Here is an 11,756-nt window from a genome sequence, read left to right on the forward strand (position 1 = left end):
TATTTCGTTCATTTCATGTCTGCCCCACAAACAGGGGCGGAGGGTGGGGGCGCCCCTTGTGCCCCCGCTAAATACCCATGACTGTTAAATTATCAGTATGATAGCTCGACAGGAACAAACATGCTCACACTTGCTTTCTACTCAGTATGTGTTTTTACCATTACACACTGTTAGGTTTTCCATGTATTCAATGTATCAACGTGGGTTACTCAATTAGAATTGAATAGGAATACACTTTTACATGACCAAACATAACATATAGCTTCATCATTAAGGTATTGCGAACCCATGGTATTATCAAAATAAAACGATTTTATACACGTTATTCCTGTAAATCAGCGTGTGAGAATATACGGGCATATTGTGAATAATAGTTTATGTATTTGATAAAAATATGCCCACATGCGAAATGAATGTCCTAATTTGAATTTAAGTGATGCAAAATTTCAGTTCAAAGCTTATTTCGCACAATTTAAAACTGATAAATAGAAGACCACAACGGATCAGGAGGCCTGAGGACGAAATAGTCGTTCCCGTTGTTACGCATGCTGGATATGGAGAAAGTTGTGAAAATTTGGTCCGCACCAATAATGTTTCGCTTTTTGTCATGTGATAAATCCGCAGTAGTTTGGATTTTCCCGTGTTTATTCGGAATGTTTACAAAATAAATTGACAATTGAAAACGCTTCAAGATACCGTCGTCATTTTAAATAAAAAAAATCCTTTACTAATTCAGAAATCAAGTCAATATCATTATGAATTTACATAGAAGTGTTGTCAGATTCTTTGGCCTGTACTCTCAGTAGCAAAGTTGGTCATGAAAAGTAGTTTTATTATAGGTCATTATTGATATACAGTTCATGGTCACTATGGCAACCTTACAACAGCTTTACCTTAGTTATTCAGCTCGTGAGTACCCTCATTTGAACAAAAAAAATGTATATGAATATTCAAAACCATTCCGGCGCGTCATTGATGCCTTGTATCAACATGCGCCTGGTATTGTCATTGACTTCTTGTAGAATGGTTAACGAGGTTCACTTGAGGGTCACTCGTCTGACCCAAGTTAAGTGATCACTTGACGGACTCTTGAGTGAATGGTTCTGTAGTATAAGTGACCAATGTTAATGCGGGCCGTGTATTCATATAAAAGCCTTAAGAACCCAGGGAGGGATATGAAGTCTTCATTGCTCTTATACACATCTCAGTTTCCAAACAAAAATATTGAATATTGTTTCAATAAGTTGCCAACTGTTTTGAGGGTAAACCAAAGTAATGGAGCACAACGTGTATTCGAATGTATGAACTAAAAGATAACAGAAATTAATGAACACGAATTTTCAATACATAAAAGGCAAATACACAAGACAATACATAACAAAAACCACTGTAAACTCAAAGATATAACACATTTCATAATAGATATAAAAAAATCACAAAAGCACTTTGTTTTTATAAAAACACCACCTTATATTTAAACGATTCTGCGTTAGCCTTCCTCATTAGATAGAACATGTGTGTATATATACATTCCTATGACAACTACAGGGACAAGCCCAGAAGTAAAAAAATATTAAATATAAAACCTGTAAAGGCCCAAACGACACTGAAAGGGAGACACAAACTTACAAACACCCCCCCCCCCCCCACACACACATACACACAAACACACACACCCCACACACACCCCCACCCACCCACCCACGCACAAACCCCCCCCACACACAAACACTCCCACACACCCTCCCACACCCACCAAGCCACACAAACACCCCCCCCCCCAACACACACACACACAAACACACCCACACACGCTCACGCACACACGCACGTGCGCACACACACATGAACAAATAAAAACATATTAGATTAAATGTACTGCGTTATTATTATATAATTTCGTTTATCGAACGTGAGTCCATATCTGTTGAATTCGTCCAACGCTGTTTGTGGGATTCATCGACCGGGTATTTTCTGCGGTGTTCCGTTCGGGCCATCGTGTCACACCAAAATACAAGGGACGAAGGAATTGATGCGGAGTAACCTTATAATTCGCTCCTTCGCCTTCGTACTTTCGTGATTTCGGCATCGTCCTTTCGCGTCTTCGCTCCTTTGCGTTACGGCGAAGTCCGAATGGCCATAACGGAACACCGTAGCATGATGTCGTGTTCTATAACACAAATTTGTTTAATAACACGAATACAGCAAAGACAGCGATAACTATGACACTAGACACCATGCAATATATATTGAAGTTTCTGGAGTGAACAAGTTTTTTTGTATCATCACGGAATTTCTTGCCGCTCATGAAATACACGACAAAATGAAGAGCATAATCCAAATAGTATACCAGTTCAACCCACTCACTCACTGTACTGTACTGTAGTTGGTCTCTATAAAGGTCACTAAAGTACGCATCAAATATTCCTTTGATTTCAAGGGGAGATATTGTTACTATAAACAGAAAGTTTATCGCTAGCAGATTGCGCGTAACAGATTTCTGTCTCTTGTTTACAAACGTCCCCCGCGATAATCTAACTATTATCATGACACTGCATGTGACAATACAAACACATGGACAAACAAATTGTAACCAAAAACTCATCCACAGTGCTATTACCATTCCGCCGGGTACAGAACTATCGAAGTATATTATCGAATTTACTGGGTCATATACCATTTTAATGATATAAAAGTAAACAATGAGGTTATATACAAATCCCGAACATATCACGATGAACAGTGCCGAAATTGCCCGGTGTCTCGAGCAATCCTGCCTTACCCGGAATGGGCGAATAACTGCTAGCAATCGCTCTAGAGACATTAGCGCTTGTATCCATATTTTAATAAAATATAGTCCGCTAAGCAAAGCAAACTGTAGAGCGTAAGAAAATACGTCGAGCTCTCTCGGCTGAAGTTCAACGATGAGACGTGAAAAACTTTTTATCACATGCTACACCTTGTTTCCGGTTTAATATAACCATCACGTATTTTTTTATATTACACATGTGTAATATAACATTGCTCTTCATCTATTGGTCAGAAAATATATCCCTCCCCATTTATATAAAAAGTTAATTGGCAAAAAGGAACTGCTAATTGGTAATATTCCTGTATACCAAACCTTCAATTCTTATTTTATTTCTATAATAAATATTTGTTTGGTTAGAGTAGTTGAATTTCTTTGTAAATATTAAGAGGATAACAAAGTATGTCGTCTTGATATCTTGAAAACGCAAATTTAAAAGCGTCCAAAATTTAGTTTATTTTAACCGAAAATGAACATAAACATTATGACGTCACATCTACTAGATGACGTCATGATGTTTATGTTCACTTACGGTATAACAGAAAGAAAGATTTCGTTAAAATTTAAGTGTTTAAAGTGTGATTTTTACTGGATATCATCTGAGAATGCATTCTTAAATAAACGGAATTAAAACGATCGGGTATATATGCTGTTTTAAATAAATCCTGGTACTACATTCCTGCAATGCATGTAGCGCGGGAAATGACAACACTTGGTGATATTCGGCTCATCAGCCTCGCAGGTGAAACAGGTAGGTTTTTTTTTGCCATTTTATACCGGAAAAAGCATGTGATAAAAAGAATCTGACACTCGTTGTCATTTAATACCAATTTTTATTAAACTCGTCCAGAAAAACTGTTAGTAAGCTCGCCAAAGGCTCGCTAACTAACAGTTTTCCTGAAATCGTTTAATAAAAATTGGTATTAAATGACAACTCATGTCAGATCCTCTATTTATCAAATCGGCATACAGAATAATGAGAAGATCAGACACGGCCATTGCAATGTAGAAGTATGACGCCGTTTGTCCTCTGTTTCCTGGCATGAGAGAAACTCACCACTATTAAAAGATTCCCGCATATTGACACAACCGCCGTCAATATCACTGTAATGGAAATGCCCTTTATTAAATCCACATAGCCTGGATCATCATAGTCGCTATCATAATAGTCATAATAATCGTCCTTATACGTGGAATCATTGCTGGCATTTGAAAATGAGTTGTTGTAAAGTGTCTTATTCATACTGAATGCATCTGAATCACTTTTTTTAAATACTCAAATTTCTGTTAGACGATCTTTCGAAAACTGTTATCCACAAACTATATGTAGGGACAATGCACGTAACCAAGCGAGATCAACCTTTATATAATGGAGTTTGCACGATAAGAAACACATAAAAGATCTATTATCCTCAGTTATTATTCTATAGGGGGACATGATTTCTTGACGTATCATCGTTTGCGTAAGGAAAACGATCCAATCAGCAATACATTAGCAATTCGACAAAAATAGTTGGATTCCTTTTATTCGTAATTATTTATGAATAATAATCTTCTTTAATGGAACATTATTATGCGGCGATGCTAGATTTCACGTGGCATTTCTGACGCCATGTTGCAAGACTTTTTCTTTTGATTTTGAAACACGGTCAATGCAAGAAAACCGAAAATACCCACAAGAAGATGAAAGCTTCAAGGATTGCTTTATAAAATCTAGGATGAAAAGGTTTGTTAGCCAAATATGCAATTGATATAAACAAAACAAAAACAGGGATTAATTTTTAGTAACGTTATGCAAAGAAAATATTGAAATACCAAATGTCTTCAATTTCAGATTATATTTACATATCTAGTAACGCGGTTATGGCGTTTACGGGAATGTAAGGATTGCAGTCAGTGAATACACTTAATCTTTTCAACGGGATCTTAAATTCCTCGTTTGCCCGACGTCATTTTTGTTCTAATAATGAAAAGGCTTTCAAAGAATGTTCATTTCAGCACTGAATGTTTTAGTATATTCATCGGTGTTTTCATACGTACAGGATGATCCATTATATCTGTCCCATTTGTAATGCTAGCATTTTCTATACAGACACACAAAAAAAACAGTTTACATATTCTTATAACAGAGAAAATAACATTTTGTTTGATGTATAAAACATATAAATTACATGGACATCATCAGTTCCAGTATACCTATTCTAATAAGTCAGTTTAACAAGATAATTTCCACATCCTTTTTCTGTTATTATGACAATGGAAGCTTTTCGTTCCTCTGTGGTTGTTGGTGTAGGTCTGTAAACGTGCTATTCGTTGGCTTAAGCCGGGAGAGTAGGGTGATCATTCACAATCTGTCTTCAATGAAATTAACTATCTGTCAAATGTTTTCTGTATCCAGTCAATTAAATCCAAAGCGCTATGATGTGCTGCTCCATCTCACATGTGTGTAAATTTATAGATTTTCTTCGGAATGCTGACAGGAATGTATTCTTTAAAACATTTAAGCTACGATATTTCTTAATGTTTTTCCCGATGCCATTATCATCCTCAAAATGAAAGGCCCATAATTCCTTCAGCACTTAAGGCAGCCTAGAGTGTAACCTTTTCAGCGTGTATGGTTCTATCATTGTAATAATTTGGCTCTTCAATTTCCCAATATCTGCAGTTCTTCGTGTTTAACTGGGCATTCAGATAGAAATGGGCTTCATCTGAAAACCAAACATTGTCAACACCGTGGCTATTTGCAACAATCCATTTCTCAAATAAAAGTCTGCTTGCAATGTTTTAAGGTTTCAAATGCGCGTGCTGGAAACAGTGTATGGCGTAAGCTTTAAATTTCTTAAACACTTGTAGAACTTGCAGAGTTGGTAGTGTCACATGACACCCGACGAACATACCTTTGCAATTTTCATTTTTGTGAAAAAAACCGCCTTTTTCTAATATGAATTTTAAGAAAACGAACAATGATTGTACACCAAAAATATGGAAATAAGACAGAAAATGGTCTAAACAATACATGCATATGAATAAACCTGATGAAAAGTAGCGGTTATTTAAAATAAAATAATCGTTGTGAAAAATTACGAAATTCTCACTAAGTTGAAAATATTCACTCAGATGCATATTGAATACGGCCCCTGTTCCGCAGTTAATACATTTTGCACGGGCGTCACATGAACTTCAATGGTTATTGTGCCGCCTGTCTTCTACCGACTCTGTATCTTAAAACCTTGGAATATAAGGTGTATTTGTGTCTTGTTCGACTTCCCAAATCTGGATAGTTCTTATTCATTGTTCTGATAACTTTTATTGGTAATTCGCATTCAAAATGTACTCTCTTTACACAGTTCTCTGAATAGCGCCATCTTGAAAACACTTCCTACAGTAAATGACGCCCTGATGTCAACGTTTTCCCATACTTCGATGTTTATTAAAAACAACTGCCACCCACTTCTTCTTCTTATCGATGTGTAATAATATGAGCCTTATGCTTTAAGATACACAAACGATGAATAAGTTTCTAAATAAGTCAATATATTCAAACATTCTATACATGAACCGTTATTCTGATTTTTTCAATTTTTATATCAAAATTAATATTTGAGAAAGTTATCTGCGATAACCCAATTACTACGCAGAAAAAGTGATTGGAAGACATTTTAAAGTAGTATAGATTCGGCTTGAGCAGTTGCAACGTCAATTACGTCACTTGATTCATCGACGTCACATACATTTTACCTCATTTTGAACAGTGGCAACGTCAATTACGTCTCTTGATTCATCGACGTCACAACCTCAATAAAACAAAAACAGTCATTTGGCTAATCATGCTCGTCGTTTTTGCCTGGACACAACTCATGATCTTTTTGACACAGTATGGCCTTGCAAACGAATAGCAAATGGACACGGATCACAACGAAAATGCCCTTCTTGTTCTATGTAAAATCACTCCAGTTCACCACTTTATTATGAATTTGCAGAATAGATTTCAACAAATTATGAACACTTTGTCTGTTGATTTAACACCAGAAAACCATATCAACATAGTTTCGTTTTTCTGCTATCATCATTTCTTTACAGTCACTATCTATAACGGCCATGTGCCACAGTCATGGCCGCATCTCTGGGGTCATCTCTGAATCCATCCACCCAAGAAAGAGATACTGCAAATTATTATTAAAAAAAATAATTGTCTTCAAATATGATATAAATCTAGTGTAAACTTGACATTACACACAAGAATACAATGTACACATCACCAAATGCTACCTGAATGGAGAGAAATATTTTTAAGAACTACTTGAAGGGGTACTACGACCCGGAAGCACTTTATTGAGGGCCGACACCAAATACAATCACTGTTTTACTCATTTTAGCCCGACACATTGTATAAAGACAAACGTTACCGCACACATTGTTGCAAAAAAATCATGACGTCATTTCCGTTATATATGTTTATTTTATGCTTGGTACAGATCCGCCCATTTCATTTGTAGAGTGGAAGTGACGTGACAATCCATGGAAAGTGATGTACACGGGCAAAAAGGGATGTTTTATTTTGTAAAACAAACCCGCGAACATGACAAAACGTGACGTTATTCCTGTAGTTCACTATTCTAAAAATAAGAGATCGGAGCCTTGCAGACAAATGAATTATTAATAGCTCGTTTTATCGACCACACGCATGATATTCACTTTCTATAACACGTGATATATACATCACGTCATTGATCTGGGGTTTTCTACGTTTGTATGCGACCATTTTTCAGTAACTCTTTACAGCGTGTGTATACCTAGTGATAAATTACGTCATATATGGTAAGTCAGAAGGCAACATTTTGCTTAAAATGAATACTTTAATCAAAGATAACATTTCTTTTACTACACCATTTCAAATGAAACAAAAGGCAGTCTATGTCGCTTAAAGAGCCACGTCCTCGTTTTATCACCGGAGTTTTATAAGGTTATTTGTTTCATCAAATACTTCGACAAACCTGTTTCCAAAATAATGTTTTGACACTGCTTAGTCAGACGGCCGTTTTGTGAAAAGGTTTGTCGAAGTGTTTTATGAAACTAAACTATCAATCATACTCTGATAAAAGACCGAAGGCGGGCCTCTGTAAGCGGCGTAGACTGCGCTATGTTTCATTTAAAATGGTGAAGAAATAGGAAAGTTATCTTTGTTGTAAAGTCATCATTCGAAGCAAATTATTGCCATGCTTTGAATTAAGGAGACACAGATGAACGTTTTATGGCAACTATAATAGTTTTGCAATACACTTAACATTACATAATACACTTACCAGATCACGATTTTTCTAAGAATTTCCCCTCGCGTCTGGATTCATCGCCACTTTGTGATTTTATTAAAAATTTAAAGCAACAATAAAGCATTTTGATATCGAGCTCATTTATATTTTAAATGAATTAAGCGAAATAAATAGTTTTCTTTCGGCGACAATTTTAAGGTAAACGATGTACAATTATGTAATTTTGGGATGCATTGTGACCCCATACTATTTTGATAGTGCTTTATGTGAAAAAAGATAATATTTAAAAATGAGACACAAAATAATATTACAAATGCCTTTTAATTAGTTTAAACGATTGAGCAATAAGCCTTTACGGCCACTTTCAGTTAAAATAAAGAATATAAACAAGTAACTGCAAGAAGTTTATCAATGATATATTTCGGTCATTTATTTTACACGCTATTCATCAACAAGCATTATACTGTCAAACGATACACAACTTAAATGACTCTTCATTATTGAACTGGTCCCAATATCACGAAAATACTTAAGTCAAATCTCAAACTCAATGTGAACTCATTCTACCTTTTTACATCAAAATTTATTGAAAAATATTTGTTTTTACACATTTGTCAACCGCATTCTATCATTGAGTATGTTGATTAAAACCTTTGGTATAGATCCCAAGGGAAACATATTTTGCAGCCAAAAATGTGTCTGAGTACAATTTATTGCCTTTTAACAATTACTTAAGTATATTTTTAGCTCTAGAATATGTTTTCGTTGAAAAAAATATTTCAATAACACATTCTATGAGGAAAATCGTTTTCAAAAAGTAAAAAAAAACATGCATGATTTTGAATAATACTATGATTTTATGTGGTAAAATGAGTTCAGATTGATATTTAACTTGAGTATTTGTGTGAAGTAGTGTTCAGGTTGTCCGGTCTAACGCAGTGGTTAGCGCACTCGCTTCTCGCCTAGGCGACCCGGGCTCGATCCCCGGCCTGGGCGTATGTGAGTCTGGTAGTTGGTCAGCAAGCCGGAGAAGTGGGTTTACATCAGATCCAATTAGACCACACACCCGCGCAACATCGTACCAACGAGAGTGACTTGGTATAAGTAATCACAACTTTCTGCACTATCGTTGTTAATGTATAATTTCTAAAGTAGTATTGAACATTGTCGCCAATGGCTCGATAAAGTGACAATCTTATTTGTACATCGCACACCTTAAAACGATTGAAATGCAAATACATTAGCTAAGTGTTGATGTTATCAGTATTAAATGTTGAAGTATCACATTGCAGAGTAATCATTTAATATTTTGTATTCGTTCGTATTGTACTTTAAGTAGCAATAAACACCGGGCCCGTTTCAATAAGATATCTTAGTCGTAAAGTTACGCTGGCGTAAATATTTAGTTACGATATTTTTTACGGGCGTTTCAATAAAGCTGTCGTAACAATTATCGTAAGTGCTCCGCGTTTTCTTTTCGGCGAAAAGTGAAAGTAGTGAAACGTCACTTCCGTTATCAATATTGTCGTATGTCAACATTGAACCAGATATACAAATGGCAATGAAAAGAGATCGTCAAACGAATTGGAGCATGGACGAGGAGTCGACTTTAGTCGACTTCTGCGTAAATAATTACTCGTTTTTGTATGGGGGACTTGGCCCTACCGTTACAAAGCAAGGGCGCCATACACAAATGGGAAGAATTGCGTGAAGAGTAAGGATTTGCTACTTTCAGTTTTACTTTCAGTTTCTTTTTAAAAAGTACGTGGAAGGATTAATTTTAAACCTAAGGTTATGATTCCAGTTTACTTAAACATAAGCTGTATCGATTCGAAATGAACATTTCATTCCCTAGTTATGTCACTGTTTTATTTCGGATATTGATCTGTTTAGAAATGCATCTTGCCACCTAATATTTAATCGCACTAGATCTACTCAATTATTCAATTAATATTTTCGAAATGTAATTATGAATTATCGTTGTTGTTTTTATTTCATTCAGGATCAGTGCAGTAGGGCCGGGGAGGACTATTGATCAGTTAAAAAAGAAGTGGACGGATTTAAAGGTATGTATTCACAAGCCGATTTAGAGGGATGAGGTTGCCCCCCCCCCCCCCCCCCCCCCCCCCTCTTTTTAAAATCGTCTAAATTTACCTTTATAAAACATACAAAAAATGCGCACTTACTACAAATTGTTACAATGGCATTGAGTTGGTAACCTCAAACACACATGCAAATAGTTAATGCAGTATTCTGTCAGTTCATAGGTTGGGGCGCATGTCAAAATGTTTGGCCTCTAAGTTACACACCCTCTAACGTCAACTCCTGGATCTGCCCCTGGTATTCGATTATAATTTTGGTTGTGTCTTTTACAGTTGATATATATGCACGTTTTTTTTTAAAACTGTTTAATGATGGTATGGATGTATATATTTTTAAAAATGTTTTCAGTCTGCAGCAAAGAAGAACGAGATAAAGCGGAGGCATTTTGCTGCCGGGACAGGTGGGGGTCCTGCGCCCCAAGAGCCAACTGATGTAGAGATGAAGGTGAGACACTGATGTTCTTCTTGGATACAATGTATTTATTGCACATACATGTTTTGATTGACCTTGTAGTTAGCTTATCACTTCATAGAATATATTTGGCAATGTGGTGGGCGTATAAGCATTATTTATTTTAAGTCGGACAATTTTCATTATCATTTTTACACTGGAAATTTATTGCCTAAATTGTCTTGTTCCTGTCTACGGAAATGGTATGTACCTTCATTCTAGAAATAAGTCATAATGGTCAGATTCAGCAAAATAGTTACTTATTGTTACACAATTGTTTTTGCATTTAGATCCTGAGTGTAATCCCCGAGGAAATGGTAACAGGGGTTGCTGGTGGAGTGGATGTTTTCGAAGGTAAATTTGCATATATTGAGTGAAATATAATGTATGTACAAATAAAAGTACATAATGCATTCATTATTTTGTACATTCATATAAGCATTTTAAGATCAGCGGAGGCTTACAAGAATTGTATGCATTTTTTATCAATAAACTTCAACTCTTGTATACCAAAGTACCAGTCATTATAATTTAGGTCATGCCGTACATTTTGTTGGAAAGTTTATTGACTGAATGCATATCAACTTATAAATCAGATATAATTTATTATTATGAAATTTCAGACTCATGCAAGCCTCCTGCTGTCAAAAAGTATAGGCCATCTGAGCCTTCAGGGTCAACTTTCACCGCCAATATTTCAACGCATCATGGTAATTTTGTCAGTTGAATGAATTTAGTTCAATAACAAAATCATAAACATAAACAACAATTTTATTAACAATAAAGAAATATGTAATTAAGTGTACACATAGGACTTTTGTCCTTTTAAATATGACTACAATCTGTATGGTCAAGTTATTTATAATGAAATAAACGTATCTTTACATATAATCTCTCAAAACATATTTCTTATAGACATTTAAAGAAAAATGTCATAGTGATTTTTTTTGAAGTTCTAAGATTTTTTTTACTGTTTCAGACATAAGTATCAGTGAGGCAGAGGCCAATGGCAAAGAAGACAGTAACACAGGTTATTTTGATAAGTCAACATTTTTTTAATAAGAAATGCTGGGAAAAAAACAACACAACATTTTTTTGCAATGAAAGCTAATAGCGTATAGAAA

General features: G+C 35.5%; 1 long non-coding RNA gene across 1 annotated transcript; it reads left to right on the forward strand.

Annotated features, from left to right (window-relative positions):
* Positions 1–9,922: 9,922 nt before the first annotated feature.
* Positions 9,923–11,319, forward strand: LOC128211233 (uncharacterized). Its single transcript, XR_008257244.1, has 4 exons — positions 9,923–10,145; positions 10,531–10,626; positions 10,923–10,986; positions 11,256–11,319. It is a non-coding gene; the product is annotated as an uncharacterized LOC128211233 (long non-coding RNA).
* The last annotated feature ends 437 nt before the right edge of the window (positions 11,320–11,756 follow it).

Source organism: Mya arenaria, chromosome 12, assembly GCF_026914265.1.
Source record: "Mya arenaria isolate MELC-2E11 chromosome 12, ASM2691426v1".
Lineage (NCBI taxonomy): Eukaryota > Metazoa > Mollusca > Bivalvia > Myida > Myidae > Mya > Mya arenaria.